The sequence below is a fragment of the Perognathus longimembris genome, unplaced genomic scaffold, assembly GCF_023159225.1.
Source record: "Perognathus longimembris pacificus isolate PPM17 unplaced genomic scaffold, ASM2315922v1 HiC_scaffold_5633, whole genome shotgun sequence".
Classification (NCBI taxonomy): domain Eukaryota; kingdom Metazoa; phylum Chordata; class Mammalia; order Rodentia; family Heteromyidae; genus Perognathus; species Perognathus longimembris.
The window spans coordinates 40,799-61,197 of record NW_025961082.1 but is presented as its reverse complement, the minus strand read 5'-3'; positions in this window follow the sequence as shown (position 1 = coordinate 61,197).

Here is a 20,399-nt window from a genome sequence, read left to right as displayed (position 1 = left end):
GAAGGTAATCGGTGAGCTACTTCTAGGACATAAAATTCATTCTACATGTGCAACTTTCCAATCACTGATAAACATATACTAACCACTTTTTGGAAATGAGGAAATATAGATAGTATTTCCAAGGTCATTGATACAGCAAGTATGAAATCTATGAACTAAATTAACTCATTTGTGTGAATATAAAGCCTGTCTTTCCTTTCTGTGTCACCTAACAATAACCTGTAATCACTGAAGGAAAACCATCCCTTATTTCTCTCTCTCAGGTTCGTTAAAATAAAAACTCATTAGATCCCATTAGAAACAACAACATTAAGGCACGTTAGAAATAGAAGAGAAAAACAATTGAATGGAGTATATAGAAACAGTTGCTAATCAGCTTGTGATGATATATTATTAATATTTGTAAAGAAAGGAGTGATCACTAACATACAAAAAGGCTTTTGGAGTTTCTGTGTATGCTTCATTTTGCATTTGTAAAGAGAACATAAGACGGTACTATGATGAAAATTTTGTGTAATTAAGAATTTCATTGTGAACCCTAGAAGTAAACTACAAATATGAATTATACAAATGACTTGAGCTTCCTTTACGAATACAAAGCATCAGTGCATACTGAGGGTATTATGAATCCTCCCAAACAGTGTAAACTACATGCTGTAATTTTCATAAATGCTTTTATTTGAAGTATTCAAACTTGATTTGGCACACTTATTGACTCACATCTGTAATCCTAGCTACTCAGGAGACGGAGGTCAGGATCACAATTTGTAGCCAGCTTGGGCAGAAATGTCTGAGACTCTCCCTAACTAAGCACCAAAATCCAGAGGGGCAGTTGTGGCTCAAATGGGAGAACGCTAGCCTTGAACAAAACACTTGCGGGCAGCTACCAAGCCTTAATAGGACACACACACACACACACACACACACACACACACACATACACACACACACTCAAAAGTCCTTGAATACAGGGTCTGGGTCTTGCTATGGAGCCTGCTACTGCTTGAGTCCTGACCCGAGGCCCTTTTGCTTTCTTTCCTGTTTGAATAGTGTCTCCCTCTTGCTGAAACTGCAATCCTCCTAAACCTTCCCTCTCAATTAATTAGCTAGGGCTTTAGTTTAAAGCCATTATGCCCAGCTTAAATAAAAGCTTTTAACCCTGCAGCTCACTTGGTAGGTTGTATGATTTAGTATTTTCCCTACTTAGTATTTCTGAATTGAGTGATTGTTTCCCATCTAGAATACATGTAAGGTCATGAAAAACTGATCAAATAGCCATACTTTTCCATGTCATCAACCTCGCCTTCATTTTCTTCATTCTTCAATGTTGTTTCTGTCTTCTGGTGTTCACATTCCTTTTCAGGAGTGGTAATTGCCAAGGTTTCATCCTATGAAACAATAATAAATATTTATATTTACCCTACGTTACATTTCCTAAGAGAACAGGAAAATTCAATGCAAGATCCTGTGTGGGTAAACACTCAATACAGAGAGTAAAGATCTAGTAACATCATCTTTGTGACTCTCTGGCCCCCTTCTCTAGGAAAGCCTCCCTAGCTCCCATGGGTGAGTGTCCACATGAACCCTGGTACACTGTGAAAATTCCCTAGAAATTTACTGCCCCCTCAAACTTCAGTTGCTTCAGAGCATTTGTCGTGTAGTTCCTATATAGTTTCGGGGCTTACAGCAGAGGATCACAAGAACCCAATAGCTATACCCGTATGATCACATAAGATGATGCTAAGTGAAATGAACTCCATTTTATGGAAATGATTGTTATATCACAGTTGTAACTACTTTCAACATCCCATGTGTATCTGTAGTTTCTACTATTGATGATGTTTTTGTGTCACCCTCTTGTGATTGTAGCTACACTATCTCTGTAATCTTATCTGAGTGAACTGGAAACCCTGTATACTGGTACTAGAATTAGGAAATTGAAAGGGAATACCAAAATTGAGAGACTAAGTGTAAAATAAGAGAAACAACAACAAAAGCAATACTTGCAAAACTGTTTGGTGTAAGTGAACTGAACACCTCAGGGGGCAAAGGGGGAAGTGGAGGGGGGTATAAGGGACAAGGTAACAAACAGTACAAGAAATGTATCCAATGCCTAACGTATGAAACTGTAACCTCTCTGTACATCAGTTTTATAATAAAAATTTGAAAAAAAAAGTTTCAGGGCTTACAAATAGCCTGACTGCTACTGGGGATGATACTTTCATTATAAAAGAAACCTGTGAGTTCTGACCTACATAGGAAATTTAAAATACCTTATGACCACTCTGCTTTATGGAATTTTCCTGTGCTCATTACTATGTAGTCAATCTGTATCCAGTTACTCCAGTTAAGTGGAGGAATATTTTCCTAAGTCTTCTAAGAACAAACTATTGAAAGGGTTGCTTCTCTAACTGTTGGTTCCTCATGCCTCCACCCTTTTGCATCTGTAAAGTGTGGGGCAGTTACCAAATCCTCCCTGGGAAATAGTCTGTACAGAGTTGCCAAAATGATCAGTACACTGGAGCCATTTCTCAAGTGGTGGAAATGTCAAACAATCAAACAGGACAAAGTTAGAGGAACTTGCCTCATATGCTCAGTAGCAGAAAAGTTAAAAAAAAAATTCACATTGGATTAACCGACTCTATCTGATTTTTGGTGTTTAGCACTTCCAGGCTGATGATGTCTGATCTGTGTCAACATAACAGACACAATGGATGGGCTACCAGAGTTGAAGTCATTTAAAAATGGAATTGGCTAACATGCAGATTCAGAAAACTCTGCTTCTCCCTGACTCTTGGTGGATGACCTGAGTATCCACAGGAAACTTGAAATTCACAGAGGGTCAGCTTCTATTTAGCAAAAGACAATGCCAACATGTTTCTCAAGACTGTTTAAATGGGAGTGAAAGACTGTAGGTTGGAAGGAAAAGGGTGTCTTTCTGGAAGCCCAGAGACAAGGCCAGTAATATTTCTTTTATGTTCTATGAGATGAAAAAACCAAAGCATAGCAAAGGAAAATTAGGCTTATATGGATGGAAATAAAAGGATCAAGAGAGCAACATATGATCTGCTCTGAAGTTTTGAGTTCCTGAGTGACATATATGGACATGTATCAATCCTGTGTCCCTTATGTCTAGGAGCAGTATCTGAGTCTTGAGAAAATCCTCAAATATCCATGCCTGGTACATCTAAAGTATTTGAAAAGTTGGGACCTTAGAGGCGACGTGGATGTGAAAATTTGTTATCTTTCTGTTAGTCAGTGTGCAGAATAATTCTTCTGGAGAACTACAGGAAACAAGAGACATTGCATTCTCATTTCTCATCTACTGAGTGAATTTCTTTCATGCCTTGGAGGTACAGGGACAATCGCTTACTGACAACTCTTACAATCCCTAGGTAGAGCTAGAGTAGGGACTATTGTTCAATTTAGGATGCAATTCCATTCAAAATTATAAACTATCTGCCACCTCTTAGAAATCACATTCAGTAATGAGAGCTCCACTTATCTTAAGGGGCTTTAAGTGTCAAAGAATCTATCGCAGGAATCAGTTTAGCTTTTCTCTGCTTTTGCACAAAATTCCAGTTAAGTCACATATTCTGGTCAACTAAGAATCCTCCTAAATACATTTCTTGAGATGATTGTATGGCAGTCTTTCTCAAACTGAGCATTGTTATACACCAAATGAAAGGCCACTGTATCCATACACGACCACTACATGGACAAGTAAGCAGGAAATTTTGTAAGATGATTATTTTCTGAGGAGGTGGGAGGATGTGAACTAAAAAGAGCCAACTTTATCTTTTTATTGATGGAGAACCTGGTCCTGAACCCCAAAGCCAACAGCAGAATCCAGAGGGGAAGAAGGACAGTTAGGAGAGGAAGTCAGGAAGAGACAGAGAGGGGCCTGATACAGCATCAGGAATGGAACCCAGATGTCAGCAGGTAATTAAACAACCTGCCCTGGTGCCCGCAAATGCAGCCTTGAGAAAAACAAAGCCCAAAAGGGCACAAAGGAGGACGGCATGGCCAGCAACATGGGAGGGGCAGGGATCTGAGGGGAGAGGCTGGAGAGCCTCAAGTGGTTTTGGAAAGAATATTGGGCTTTTCTGTGCCCTCCCCATCTCCCCGGAAAGTGGAGAGAGGAATTCCTCCCAGGACAGAGTCAGAAGAGGATCAATCTCCTCTGGGGTCCTTGCGGCCCAGGACAAGAGGGAGTTTCGCAAGGGCTGCCATCCAGGCACTTGGCCATCGAAGTTTGGTTTAATGAGTTAGCAGAGGGGAGTATGCCAGAGAAATTGCTTGGGGCTACCAACATTCTGTTTGTCTTTATCGGATTTCTGGGAGTTATTGAAGTATGAAAGCTTCAACGAAGGTGACTAGTTCAACTAATGATCACATTCAGCACGGCCCCTTCAACTTGATCAGTTATACATTCCATCCTCCTTCAAGTTCACTTCTTGTATACAGTAGCCTCGAGGGCCACTACCAGGTTTGGATAATTTCTCTGCATAGCCAATCTCCTACACATTATGTTTCCCCCTGGGATTCTGAAGGTACATTGAGATTTCCTAGTTTCAGGAGTGCACCAGGCTCTTCCTTGTCCACACTTAGTGCATCACCACACGTAGTTCGTCCTGCTATTAATAAAGTTAGGAACGTGACAGCATTATGGAAGATTAATTACCTCACTCAGGTTTACCTTTGAACCATTCAGTTCCATATCTGGTGGTGTCATATCTGTGTCAAGTTGTGTTTTCACGTGGAGTTTGTTAGTATGCTCTTCTTCTGGAACATTTTCATGAGATGCAGTAGTTTCTTCTTTGTTGCTTTCCTCTTGTCCTCGGCATTTACTGTGAATAAGTGCGATCATCTTAACATTTTGATTAATAAAGGGAAAGGTCACTTTGTGAGCTCTCTTGTCAGATATCGATGTGACATTGCATAAGATCAAGCACATATGATGTGTAGAAAACTTTGCACACTTTCCGTGTATAATGCAAGGAGAATTGAGTGATCTTAGGAAGGACAATGAGACAACATAAGATGTTCATTATTTGAGTGTAATACAAGCAACAGATACGAAGAATTCCACTGGTCTGCTCACATCCCATCTGATTGGGAAAGGATATTATCTCCTTTGGGCTTAAAGAACTCCTAAAGTTCTTAAGAAATTCAAGAAAGTTGTGATCTAAAAATCTAAGAGATTAATGGATGGTTTTCTGCTTACTTGGCTTTGTTCAAGCAGAAAAAGCAGGTCACTACTATCAAAGATGTGGCCCTGCTTGCACCCATGCATAGGGAGAGGTTATACATTGAGTAGAGTAGACACTGCACAGATCTCTAAGAATAAAGATGCTGAAGGAGCTGGAGAGACTATAAATCAGTACCAGAACACGTTCCTCATATGTGCAGAACTCTTGAGTCAGTCCCAGTACCACTAGAAAGTAAGGCCTGAGATGAAGAATCCCACACCATTGCTATGTCCTGCTGTGCTAGCCTTCTGCATGATATCTGCCAGCTGAAGTCACTAACTCAGCCATCCAAAACTGAGCTGGAGAAGGAAACAACAGCAGATGTAAATAGCATGGGAAAATTATCTGTTTTAGCCCTCAAGGAGACCATAAGTGGTATTATCATGTGGTCTTAATTAGTGCAGCCAAAGCAAAAATTGATTTGGATAGTTCAGTCCACCCAATAGTATCTCTAGCAGAGATGTCAATACCTTGCTTAGGCAGAATCCTGACAATATTTTGAGATGCACAGTTTACAGTCAGATTAAGGGCTACTAAAGTAGTAATTTCATAGCCTGGTTTCTCTTCAGATTGTATAAATCGTTTGCCTTTTACTATGATAACAATTTATCTTCACACTCAAATTTTTAAGTGAATATAATTTCTACAGTAGATAATGAGGTATACATTATCAATATAATATTTCCTATCTGTGTATAGTTGAAGATTTCCACCGATTAACCAATGTAAGTATTCGAAAACTCAACTATTCATGTTTGTGCATTCTCACTAATGTCAAAACAGAAAAACTTCTCCCACACAAATTTTGTGGTAGTAATTCTAGTGAAAACATTTTTAAAGGTATTAACAATACTGAGTCATTCTCTGAGGTAGAGAACTATTTCAAATGGAAATGTTCTTCATTTCCTCGGAGTCTGATAAAATATATTGTAATATATACAAAGGTAAAAGTAAAATGAATACAATCTCTTTGCTGCTCAAATCACTATCAGTTTTGAAAGTAATGTAATGAGAATTAGGTTATAGTAGTTTCTGTAAGAAGGTAATCGGTGAGCTACTTCTAGGACATAAAATTCATTCTACATGTGCAACTTTCCAATCACTGATAAACATATACTAACCACTTTTTGGAAATGAGGAAATATAGATAGTATTTCCAAGGTCATTGATACAGCAAGTATGAAATCTATGAACTAAATTAACTCATTTGTGTGAATATAAAGCCTGTCTTTCCTTTCTGTGTCACCCAACAATAACCTGTAATCACTGAAGGAAAACCATCCCTTATTTCTCACTCTCAGGTTCGTTAAAATAAAAACTCATTAGATCCCATTAGAAACAACAACATTAAGGCACGTTAGAAATAGAAGAGAAAAACAATTGAATGGAGTATATAGAAACAGTTGCTAATCAGCTTGTGATGATATATTATTAATATTTGTAAAGAAAGGAGTGATCACTAACATACAAAAAGGCTTTTGGAGTTTCTGTGTATGCTTCATTTTGCATTTGTAAAGAGAACATAAGACGGTACTATGATGAAAATTTTGTGTAATTAAGAATTTCATTGTGAACCCTAGAAGTAAACTACAAATATGAATTATACAAATGACTTGAGCTTCCTTTACGAATACAAAGCATCAGTGCATACTGAGGGTATTATGAATCCTCCCAAACAGTGTAAACTACATGCTGTAATTTTCATAAATGCTTTTATTTGAAGTATTCAAACTTGATTTGGCACACTTATTGACTCACATCTGTAATCCTAGCTACTCAGGAGACGGAGGTCAGGATCACAATTTGTAGCCAGCTTGGGCAGAAATGTCTGAGACTCTCCCTAACTAAGCACCAAAATCCAGAGGGGCAGTTGTGGCTCAAATGGGAGAACGCTAGCCTTGAACAAAACACTTGCGGGCAGCTACCAAGCCTTAATAGGACACACACACACACACACACACACACACACACACACATACACACACACACTCAAAAGTCCTTGAATACAGGGTCTGGGTCTTGCTATGGAGCCTGCTACTGCTTGAGTCCTGACCCGAGGCCCTTTTGCTTTCTTTCCTGTTTGAATAGTGTCTCCCTCTTGCTGAAACTGCAATCCTCCTAAACCTTCCCTCTCAATTAATTAGCTAGGGTTTTAGATTAAAGCCGTTATGCCCAGCTTAAATATAAGCTGTTAACCCTGCAGCTCACTTGGTAGGTTGTATGATTTAGTATTTTCCCTACTTAGTATTTCTGAATTGAGTGATTGTTTCCCATCTAGAATACATGCAAGGTCATGAAAAACTGATCAAATAGCCATACTTTTCCATGTCATCAACTTCGCCTTCATTTTCTTCATTCTTTAATGATGTGTCGCTCATGCGCTGTTCATCTTCCTTGGCAGCATTGCTAATTTCTAACAGGATATCCTATGAAACAATAAAAAATATTTATATTTACCTTAGGTTATATTTCCCAAGAGAACTGGCAAATTCAATAAAAGATCCAGTGTGGGTAAGCACTCAATACAGAGAGTAAAGATCTAGGAACATCATCTTGGTGACTCTCTGGCCCGCTCCTCTAGGAAAGCCTCCCTAGCTCCCATGGGTGAGTGTCCACATGAACCCTAGTACACTGTGAAACTTCCCTAGAAATGTACTGCTTCCTCAAACTTCAGTTGCTTCAGAGCATATGTAGTTCCTACTAAGTTTCAGGGCTTACAAATAGCCTGCCCGCTCCTGGGCATGATACTTTCATTATAAAAGAAACCTGTAAGTTCTGGCCTTCATAGAAAATTTAAAATACCTCATGGCCATTCTGCTTTATGGAATTTTCCTGTGCTCATTACTATATAGTCCATCTGTATTCAGTTACTCCAGTTAAGTGGAGGAATATTTTCCTAAGTCTTCTAAGAACAAACTATTGAAGGGGTTGCCTCTCTATCTGTTGGTTCCTCACGCCTCCACCCTTTTGCATCTGTAAAGTGTGGGGCAGTTACCAAATCCTCCCTGGGAAATAGTCTGTACAGAGTTGCCAAAATGATCTGGAAATCTTTCTACATGTATATGGAATATATATATATGTTTATACAAAATAATATATCCATATCCATTGGTTTATATAAAGTGCAGTTTGCTTAAGTGTTTGTGCATATGTGTTTGTGTGTGTGTGTATTTCTACCATGGTGGAAACGTCTATGTAGATAGATAGAGATGTGTATTGGCTAAGTAATGATACTTGTATTTCAAGCACTTCAAAGTAAATTGGGGTGATAGATACCTTTCTGATGTTGTCCACGTAGGCCCCAAATGCCACCAGTTTAGCAGCTATCCTTATGTTCCCCATAGAAACGGCGTGCTGGAGGGCAGTTTTGCCACAGGCATCTCTCCTGTTTGGGTTAGCACCATGTTCCAGCAGAATACACACACAGTCCTCTTGTTGGCACTGGGTAGCCTGTTGGGATAGCGTCAGAAAGTGAGTGGTCAGGTCACACGTGGTCTGCTAGTTAGTTCTGGTTCAACGAGGAAGGTTCCCTGTCATCCATGTATTGGTGTGGTAAGCGGGTCAACCAAGTCCCTCTCAGGTGGCGATGGTTGGGTCCTAGTTACCTTCATCAGAGCTGTGTTGCAGTCGCTATCCACAGCATCCACTTCACAACCCCTTCTCAGAAGGAGAGTCACCACTTTTGGGTGGCCATAGGCACAGGCAAAATGCAGAGCCGTCCTGTGAGGGTGCAAAGGCCTCTCAGGACATGGCAGAGTCGGCTCTGAAGCCGCAGCCTCACCCAGGGCAGTGTGGACACGGAGCCGCGCGAGGGCCCTACTTCTCCCAACATGAACTCCTGGCTGAAGGGGTTGTAACGCACGTTGGCTTTCCGTCTGTCCTACTAGTGGTGAAACCATGTGTTCCTATGACTACAGAGTGTCGAGAGTGCCAGGGCCTGGGGGTGCAGCCGGGCGACCCCCCCCCCTCCCAGTGCTGGGCTTCTGGCTTAGCGGGGGCCCCTTCTGGGCTGCTGGGCTGATCAGGCTGAAGCGCAGAGCCCTGGGAGGGGCAGCCCCTGACCCGAGAGGGGACCCGGGAGAACCCCGCAGACGCCCTGCAGGGCCGAGCCTGTCACCCCCGAGGCCTCCAGTGCAGCCAGGGCACAAGGACATGGCCCTGACTTTCCCTCTTCGAGTGTGTGTGCATGTGCCCTTGGTCAGCAGCACCTCTGCCAGGGCGCGGGGCTGCGAGTGGGGGCGGGATGTGTGCCGAGAACCGCCCCGCTCTCGGTTGGGGGTCCGTGGGGGGGGGGCATCAGTTCCGCCCCGCCCCCGCCCCGCCCCTCTGGGCCCCGCCCCCGCCCGGCCCTGCTCAGTGCTCCGTGGTGGGAGGGGCATCGGCTGCGCCCCGGGGCCTCGCTGCGGTGTGGGCGTCGTCAGGCCGTGGGCAGCGGCCGTCCACGCGGGGCAGAGGCAGCACCCGCTGGACGTGGGGCGCTGGCTTTCCACGAGTTGAAGGACGAAGAGGGGGAGTGAGGACGGGGACCGGCTGCTGTCTACCCGGGCAGGCACGTCTCAAGAAGAGGGCAGCCTGGACCCCTGCCCCGCCCCCGCCCCTGCGCCCCCGCCCCGCCCCCTGTGCCCCCGCCTGGCCCGCCCGCCCCGAGTCCTCACCGGTCGTGCCTGTCCGCGGCGTTCACGTCCGCTTTCCCCCGCACCAGCAGCTTCCGCACTCGGGCCGCGTCGCCCGCGCTGGCCGCCCGGTGCCACTTGGTGATGGCTTTGTAGCTGGCGAGGCTCCGCGGGGAGTCCGCGCCCCCCGGCTGCCCGGCACCCCCCCAGCAGCACCGGAGCGCCCTCCTCATGGCCAAGCCGGGGGCCCCGCACGCCCTTCCCACCCCTGCCCCTCGTCGAGTGTCGTCGGGGATCCCGGGCACTCGGTCAGCCGCAGCTGCTCACCACGCCTGCGCATGGTCTCCCTCCACTGCCAACTGCTCACCGCGCCTGCGCAACTTCTCCCTCCACCGCCACTGCTCACCGCGCCTGCGCAACTTCTCCCTCCTCTGCCACTGCTCACCGCGCCTGCGCACCGTCTCCTTCCACTGCCAGCACCGCAGCCACTCACCGCGCCTGCGTACCTTCTCCCTCCACCGCCACAACTGCCACCGCTCACCGTGCGCGTGGCCCAGCACCGTTGGAGGCCAGGGCGGGGCGCGTGCGGGGCGAGTGCGGGGCGCGCTCCCCAAGCACGCGGCGGGAGGCGGGGTCCTCCAGGCGGGCGCGGGCCGACCCCACCCCGCCAGCCCCCAGGAGCTGCACTGCCCTGCCGCCCAGCACGGGGACCTGGGCCACGGAGCCCCGGCTGCAAACCCGAGCTCCGTGCAGCCCGGGTAGCGCCCCGTGGGGTCCGCATGCTGCTTCCAGACCGAAGACGCGGGGGGGGGGGGCGGGGGGGGGGACATTGGCTGTGACCAAGTCACCAGCACCACCAGTTAAAAAGAGAAAACAATCAGTGAACCACCATTCTGTGTAAAGCTCACACTTAGGGCTTCTGGAAGAGTCGCTAGCAAATTACAGGTGACATGCATTCTAGAATTGCTCCAGATTTCCTACCGCTTGTTGACAATGCCAAGAATCAGTTTGTGCTTTGTCTTTCTTTTTTTTAATTTAGTTTTTATTTTTTTATGGCCAAAGTGATGTACACAGAGGTTACAGTTCCATCCATTGGGCATTGAGTACATTCCGTGTGCTGTTTGTCACTCCTCCCTCAGTCCCCCCACCCCCTCCCCACTCCCCTTTCCCCCCCATGAGTTGGTCAGTTGGTTTACACCAGTTTTGCAAGCATTGCTTTTGGAGTCATTTGTCTTTTTACCCTGTGACTCTCGATTTTAATAATCCCTTTCAGCTTCTCGTTCTGATTCCAGTATATGCAGTTTCCAATGGATTCAGATAAGATACAGTGATAGTGCAGGTACAACCACAGGAAGGGGATACAAGAAGATCATCAAGAAATTTATTACAGTGGGAAGAGGATCCGAATAACAGCAGACCTCTCCACACAAACCTACCACACGCGAAGAGAATGGAAGAACACCATCCAAATCCTACAGGCCAACAATAGCCAACCCAGAATTCAATATCCAGCAAAACTGGAATTCACCTTCGAGGGAAAAACCAGATCTTTCCATAGCAAAGAGGATCTAAAGGAGTGTGTGAATGAAAAACCAGCCTTATAGCGAACTCTAAGAGAGGAACCCCACTCAACAGAAAACCCACAGGACCCCCAGACAGAAACAGAATCGAACTACAATAGCCAGAGCCCAACAGAAAGAGCAGCTCAATAAAGAAAAGAAGGTGAGGAAAAACAGCCTAACAGGAAAATGGAAAGGAAAAAAAGACTCTTATCCTTGATCTCTGTGAATATAAACGGTATAAACTCTCTGACAAAGATGAGCAGACTGACAGAGTGGATCTGTAAACAAAAAGTTGCCATCAGTTGTCTTCAAGAGACCCACCTTACAGCAAGGGACAAAAACAGGCTCCGAATGAAAGGATGGAGCAAGATCTTCCAAGCAAATGCACCTACAAAAACGGCAGCAGTAGCCCTCCTGATCTCAGACAAGCTGGACTTTTCATTAAAATCAACTAAAAAAAGACAAAGAAGGCCACTATATTTTAATACAGGGAAAAATCCAGAATCAAGACATCACAGTGATAATATGTATACTCACCGAACAAAAGAGGCCCTACATATGTCAAGAAAATTCTCACAGAACTACAGAACGAGATAGATGCAAACACAATCATAGTGGGAGACTTAAATACCCCACTCTCTCCAAGAGACAGATCCAGCACCCAGAGGATTAGCAAGGGAGCTGAGGACCTAAGTAATACCATGTCCCAAATGGATCAGATAGATCCGTATAGAGTCTTTCACCCTACAGAGACCCAATACATATTCTTCTCAACAGGCCTGATGCCCTTCCCCCCCAACCCTAGGGGAATGCGGAAGCAGGCTACTCTCTCTGGGTCCGGAACCAGAAGAACCGGCTTTGCACCCAGCCCCCAACTCTCCCGCCAGCCCAGGCGCCTCCCTGTCCTGCCCTGGCTTGGCGCTTTCGAGTGACATTAGCTCAAGGGGATCAGGTGACACCTTTCAGCCCATCGGCATCCTGGCCGATCGCCTTCTCTCGGAATCATCTCCCGTTACCTTTGCCTTAATAAAGCAGTTGCTCTTGAAGCTTTCTCCGATTCTTGCGTTCGTCTGACTTTGTTTACTGGTCAGGGAGCGGCCACGGGTGCGTGAGGATGGTGCTGGCTCCCCCGCCCCACTCTAGCCTTATCTGCGGGCTGGGTGACTAGGGGAGAGGGTGAGAAAGGGAGTTGACAAAAGAGTAGCTGAGTCTCGATCCCCACACTGGGAGAGGCGACCGAGCCCGACAGTGCACCCAGGCCTGAGCGAGCAGCGGGGTGGGTGGGGGGGATGACACTTGTCCACTGCCCTGGCGCTCACGTGCCTTTGGTGGGGGGGGTGAGTGGAAAACCCAGGAGAAGCACACACCCCAGAGAGAGAGGAGAGGGCCCAGCCCCAGCAGAGGGGAGGGGAGGGGAGGGAGGCGCCTTCCGCTCTGCATGGGTTGTGGCACCATAGCCTGTCCCATATCAGTGATAGAGACTCTGATGGACGTTCTGTTTCCTGGGCTGCACTGGAAACACACTCCTCTCAGCTACAGACAGAATCAGCTGGAAGGAGAAGCACACACCACTGCTCTTAGTTGAGAATGAATTTCACGTCAGGCTGTGAAACAGGATCTCAGTGTCAGACTCCCTGGTGACAGGACTGCAGGCAGGAGCTATCAGAGCCTGCTAAGATGGGTCATTTGTAGCTAAGCAAACGGTGGTAAGATAACACTATTTACTTATTACATCATGAGTTCTGTATCTGTCTAAATAGGACACTCCTTCATGATCCCACTAAGTAATGCTGCGTTAAAAATATTAAGAATTCAAAATACATTTAATCTTGATGCCCCCAGAGATCATTTTACAATTTCAACCATTTTAGTGACAATAGGTGGATGGTTTTGGGTACCATGCATTTATCTAATATTTCTATATTATTACCTTATTTTTTGTTTTCGTCTAGCTTCACAAATAAAATACATACGATGAGAAAATTTGGCTTAATGTCCAGAATAAGAAAAATGGGTCATCAATATTAAGCTGTGAGAGAAATCTAAAACTAGAAAAATGAAATCTACAAGTAGAAAAATGAAATATTGCATGTTTTGTCTTGATGTAGTTTGAATTCTAAGGTTGTGAAAAATATAGGGAAACAAAGTAGATAGGATAGGTTAAAATATAATTGACTTAGGTCCCACAGTTAGATATATTTTTCAAGAATGAATTACTCTCCGGAGTATAGATACATTTGGCTTTAAGGATATTGTTTCCTAAGAGGGACAGAAAATATGACAAGAAAGCTCTTTCCAACTAGCTGTAGTGTCTAAAAGGATGGGGACTCCATGACCGTTACAGATGGACCTGCTATACAATCATGGGACAGCTAAAATTAAATGTAGAGATTTAAATACTTGCTGATATTATTTTACTGATGCAATAGCCTCTCAGTTAGATTATTTTTTCTTTTTTTTAAATTTTCTTTTGGCCAGTCCTGGGCCTTGGACCCAGGGCCTGAGCACTGTCCCTGGCTTCTCTTAGCTCAAGGTTAGCACTCTGCCACTGAGCCACAGCACCACTTCTGGCCGTTTTCCATATATATGGTGCTGGGGAATCGACCCTAGGGCTTCATGTATATGAGGCAAGCACTCTTGCCACGAGCCCACATTCCCAGCCCCACAATAGCCTATCAGTATAATTAGACTTAAATGGTGCAATATTTTTTAGATTCTGAAAAAGTTAAATACATAATGATAATTGATTTGTGTTTATCTTTGAGGCTATCAAGTTGATAAGGAACCAACATAATAGTTAATAATGTTTAGAAATATCAAAAGGTGTTAAAATTTCTAAAACTAAGATAAACTTTTATACAAAGGGAAGTACCTGTTGCGTGTTAGTGTCTCATGCCTGTAATTCTTCCCTGGAGGTCTGAGTAGTACCAAAAGTGGAACTTTGGCTCAAGGGGATCAGCAATAGCTGTGAGCAATAAAGACTTAAGGGACAGCACCCAGGCCCTGAGATAATAAATCAGCATTAACACAAATAACAAGAAAAATAAAGATGCCCATTGTGCATATGCACATGCCTGCAAACACAGCCCTTGGGAAGCTGAGGAATGAAGGTTATCCGTGTGAGACTAAGCACAGCTAAATACTGAGACACCAAATGAAAACGGAAGAAAAGAATCAAGCAGAAAGAAGCACAACAGGATGATAATCTAACCAAGTCAAAACCAACAGAGAAAAAAAATTCATCATGAATGACAGTTTTTGAAGTCATTCAATATTCCCATGGATCTAAATTAAGTCAGTTATGTAAGCATTATCTTAAATTATGCTTGACATTTCCTAATGGTGCTCTCATAAGAAAAAAATCTTCAGGGTGCTAGTGGAGTGGCTTAAGTGGTCAAGAGCTTGCACACTGAATGATTACGTATGTATATAATTGTGTTTGTACATGTATATGTGTTTATATATGTATATATATATGCCCACATATTTGGGCTTGATAATTTATATAAGACTCCAGACACTCACACAGTGAGGCCAAAAGAGCATAGCCTAGGAGTGTTTGGTCAAGGCTCAATAATATTCTATGAATGAACTCCAAGAAAAGGAAAAAGGAGACATCTTTAGTTGCCATTGTTGCTGTGTTTGTTTCCTTTTCCTGTAATCTTGTTTGTTAGTTTGTATTTGGAGGGTAAGGGAGAGCACAGAAAAGGGGGGACAAGGTTGAACAAATACAACAGTGACACTCACTAGACACTGTGCGGTGGGAATGCGAGGGAAAAACCCGAAGAAAGCGAGGGAAGGGGAGACCTGGTTCCAAAAGAGTTACATTCCTTGCTCATTTCCTTCATGTAACTGTAGCCCCACTGTGTATCAATTCTACAATCACAATAAAAAGAGAAACATAAACCCCTGACTTGAAATTCTAAGATCATCCAAAATATTGAAACTAATATGTTCTTGAGTTTATAGATAATGTCTATTATAATACTGTGAAAATATTATATGCTTTGTTCTCTATGTATCTTTAATATCTGTTAAGTCTTGCTTCTGATCCCATCAGTGATTTTTGTCCTTTATGTGAAAAAAGTAACATTATTCTAAATTCTAATTAAATTCCTCTAGAGGAAAGTATAAGAAATGTATGGGGGTGAATTTTCTCTTTTGTAGGATCATAGAGAAAAGATTTGCAAATCAGATGACACTTAAAGAAGCATAGGCCTTCAAAGAAGGCTGAGCACAAATATCATTTATTTTACAGCACTCCAGAAGGTTTCTACAGGGCTATTAGCAAGTAGAAGTAGGCTGGACCATCAAGATAGAGCATCTTTCTTACCATGGGATAAAAAAACAAAACAGCTGTGATCTTAGGAGTTGCAGTTCATTAGACACAGTGAAGAGGTGTTCTGAAAGAAATCAAGGAATTGCAGTTTTTATTTAACTCAAATTTCCATATATATATATATTATTTTTTGCAGTCATAGGATGGGTCTCTCTTACTTCAGGCATTCACTGCTTTTTTGTTTGCATTATTTGTAAGTAGAACTCTGACGTTTTTCTGAGAGCTGTCCTTACCATGTGAATCTCTTTCTTACACTGGCATGGGGAGGCATGTGTTTGTATTACAGTGATGTCCAGCTTGTTGATTGAGATAGTGTTTCACTAATTTTCCTTCTCTGGGTTTGAGTCAAGAACCTTTCATTTCTGGCTTCTGAGTAGAAAGGAATTCTGGAAATTGCTGCCACAAACATCCCTTCAAGCATTTTTGAAGCTTTAATGTTGTGCATTCCTTAATAGTATAGAGGGGTGATTTATAGAGGAATGATTGAATTTCGAAAAAAGAACATGGTGTTTCTCAGAATAACTATAGGTTTTGGATTTCAAAATCAATGATCTTTTTAGAGAATTTGAAATGTCAGCCACGGACAGAGCAGAAACTCTCCATATCAATCCACTATGCAGCATCAATACATTGGATATTAGTGCCCAGTGGCTCTGTGATTTCTGTCAAAAATTCATAATAGTTGTAACTATTTCCAAACCCTAATAAAAATTCTAGTTATTTGCTATCAGGGTGAAAATAAGTTAGAGAAGTTGTTTCTGAATAGCTGAAAAACAACTTCCTAGTAATTATGTATCAACTGATTGCTCATTGACAACTCTTGAATGTGCTTTTCTACATGACAGCCAGGAACTACCCATGTTAACTAACTTTTAAGGTTCTGTGAAATATAAAAGTAGATTCTCAATCACTACGTGTGGATCATAGGTCCCATTTTGAAGCACACAAATAGAACATTCTTCTTATCACAGAACATTCTATTGGAGAGGGATATAAAGAACAAATATTTCATAAATTCTCTGAAAGGGTATTGCTGTAATAAGGAACATTTTAGTAGAGCCAATGTGGATCAAGTCTGTTAGCTATTTGTATATGATCTTGGTTGTAAGTTGAATTCTTTTGTATTCTCATCAATAATAGGATCATGGTTCACAACTCCTGCTTGTGTACGTGGGCCAAAGAGCTGTTACATAAAAGTACAAGAATTGTACTTGGTAGACAAAATTCAGAAGCAGTAGTTGAAATGCATTAACGTATTTATTAAAATAAGTATTTTAAAGGCAAGAACTCCGGGCCTGGGTGTTGTCCCTGAGTTACTTTGCGCAAGGCTGGTGCTGTACCACTTAAGCTGGAGTTCACCCTCCATCTTTTTGGTGGTTACTTGGACATACGAATCCCATGAACTTTGTCCTGCCCCAGCTGGCCCTGAACCGCAACTCTCCCATGAACTTTGTCCTGCCCCAGCTGGCCCTGAACCGCAACTCTCCGCTCTCAGCCTTCTCAGTAGGTAGCTACATTGACAGATGTTAGTCCTCAGAGCTTGGCCATAGCAAAGTTTTAACTGAGATATGAAGAACGCCTACTGAATCTCCACGTCGAGTGGAAGTTCATCTATAGGTGACATTGTGATGTCTACAAAAAGAAGAGAGAAGCTGAGTTGGAGCTACTGTTCACAATCCACACAGGAACCACCGACACTAGCTCAGGGATTTTTCAGTTTCGGGGAATAATCGAACAGCAAAGAACTGTTCCAATTATTATCACTTTTTTCAGCACTGAGGTGTGGAATTAAGGCCCTGCTTCACTAGGCAAGCACTCTACCAGTTGAGTCATGTCCCTCTCCTTCCTCCCTTCTTCCTTTATTATTATTACTTTTGAATAGAGATTTGCTTTTTCCTGGGTTGGCTTGCACTTCTTAGTCAGTTCCTTAGTGCTTCCCACATAGTAGGATGACAGGTAAACTGCACGCTGTGTAGCTCTTTATTAAGAACAGCATCTCGTGAACTTTGTGCCCAGAGTTGACTTGAACAGTGATCATCCTGACCTCCATTAAGAATAGCCAGGATTACACACACACACAACTGATCACGAACAGGTATCATCTGTTATCTCTTGACTAAGCTCTATCTAAGTGATTACTATGTCATTCCATTATATCAATATATAAAATGGAAATTTCATCTTGGCAATGATATCTTAAAAGGGATAGAAACTGTATCAAACATTTATATTGTTCAAAACAGAACTCCAGAACATTATATTTACCATTCTGGCTGGGAAAATGGGAACATTCAAAATTCAACATGTTTTACAAGTTTAAACATATATGTCAGTGGTTATCTAGATTTTATTACATTTTGCTTGCTATAATCCTGTTTTAAAAAACTTATGTTTTCTAGTTCTCAGTAAAATGCAACCAAAATATAATTTGATGTTGTGAAAGATGTGAATAGCCACAATCATCTTTAAAATTCTTGCCAGCTATATTTTATACCACTATATTTTGATAGAATGTGCTTTAACATAACACATACTTATGAAATTGTTTTTCTAGGCTTTTTACTTTCTTTCACTTTGACATTGGTCTTCCAGTGAGATATTTTTTAATGCTGTGGATATTTTCATTATTTGTGACTTTAAAAAAATCATTGTACCTCAGTATACATGGGAAGAAAGGACTGAAACAATGTAAGGAAAACTCATCCTGATGCCTGTGGCTCCTGTTTCAAATCTTTGATACTTAGGAGCTGAAATCTGAGGATCCTGGTTCAATGCTAGCTCATGCAGGAAAGTCTATGAGACTCTTATCTCCAAGTAACAACAATTTTTTAAAAAGTTGAGCTGTGCTGAAGTGATAGAGTGTTAAGCCTTGAAAAAAAAAATGCTCAGGAACAACACCCAGACCCTGAGTTAACAACCCAGGTACTGACACACAAAACAGAAAAGAAATCAAAAAGAGAAATGGAAAGGAAAGAAAACTCACCTGCTGCCTTTGAAAGTCTCACACGATCTAGATCTTCACTATTACCCAGTAGCTTTCTTAGTATTGCTCATTCACATCACGAAACCTGTTCAAAGGAGTCATTGCTGTGTCCATCAACTCATCCATGTTTAGTCTTGCTCAGGATTCCTTTTATTTTCGCGTAGCCACACTCAGCACTAAAGAAATTAGTAAATTGAAAATTATAATTTTATTTAGCCTCATTATATTTCATATGATTTTTTTTATATTTGGCATCACAGAAAATAGAATACATGAATACTACAAACAATAAATCTAACTACATATTATTTTTATGGAAATGGTGTTAGGTCACACTTTTGTCAGGCAATGTAAATACAGAATAATTCTTCTCCAGCTTCAATCAGCATTAGAATTCACCAAGACTTTAAAATAGATTGCTGTGCTTCTGATTCACTTGGACCGAGGCAAGATCTAGGAATTTACATTTTTATGAACATTCTCATGTGATAACCGTGCTGCTAGACCAAAGATCACACTTTGAAAAGCACATTTGGATGCTAAGTTTACTGAAATTTTGTTTTTTTGGCATATAGGTATAACATAACATGTATAAATCATCAGTCAGCTTTAAACGGTAGGCTGGCTGCAAAAGAAGTTAATGAAGAGAAGTCAGCATCAGTAAGGAAATAATAGCAAGCACAATTTTGACGTAACCTCCTCCTGGAAGCAATCAGCTTCCTCGATTAGACAAACCAGTGATCCCTGGAGTAAAATTGTCTGTTACAGAGAAAACTGAGAACAAGTGAAGTGCTCACTTATAGGAAGACTAGTTAAATGCTTTATAATTAGTATGGAAGGTGTAAAACATAGATTTATTTATACTTGATGCTATGAAATTTTTCCAGATATATTAAGTATTTTAAAAGTGAAAAACTGTCCGGATGTACACTCTAATGGCATAGCCCTGCACTGACTAGCACGTGTGAGGACCTGGGTTTGATCCCCAGCACTAGAGAACAAACCAGAAAAGAAAAATAACAGAGCAAAGATATAGCTGCGAGATTTCTTCAATTTAGTAATAATAAATTTACAATTTGAATCAGACTGCAAACTGCCCGAGAACCATAGTACTAATACTTTCAGAATGACTAAGCAAAACATAGGGACAAGGTATAAACATGTATGTGTAGACAATAACTTACTGAATCAAATTCCAGCAGTTAAGCAAATTAGAGAAGGATTGAAACGTGCAATTGTTTCAAAGTCAACAACTTCTGCACAGCAATAGAGAAAAACCTTTGCTGTATAGCCATATCAGGAGATTAACTACCAGAAGACACAAGGAAATGAAAATTCTTTTTCATTCTTATGGTAAAGGTAATGTGCAGACCGTTTGCATTTACATAAGGTAATGAGTGCATTTCTTTTTTAATAGTATTTCTCCCACTCTCTCACTTTCCCCCACATTTCCTTCCCCCCAAATCCGCTAGCCCTCATCCAGGTTGTAAAGTTCATTTCCAACATAGTGACCCATGAGTATCGCTGTTGTGCTGGTTCATCTTTGGCCAACTTTTCTGTGATGCCTTTTCCCTTCTGCAAATCAGATAAACTCAAAACAAACCGTACAGAAATGCAAAACAGTGACAACAGAGCACAGCCAAGGGCTAG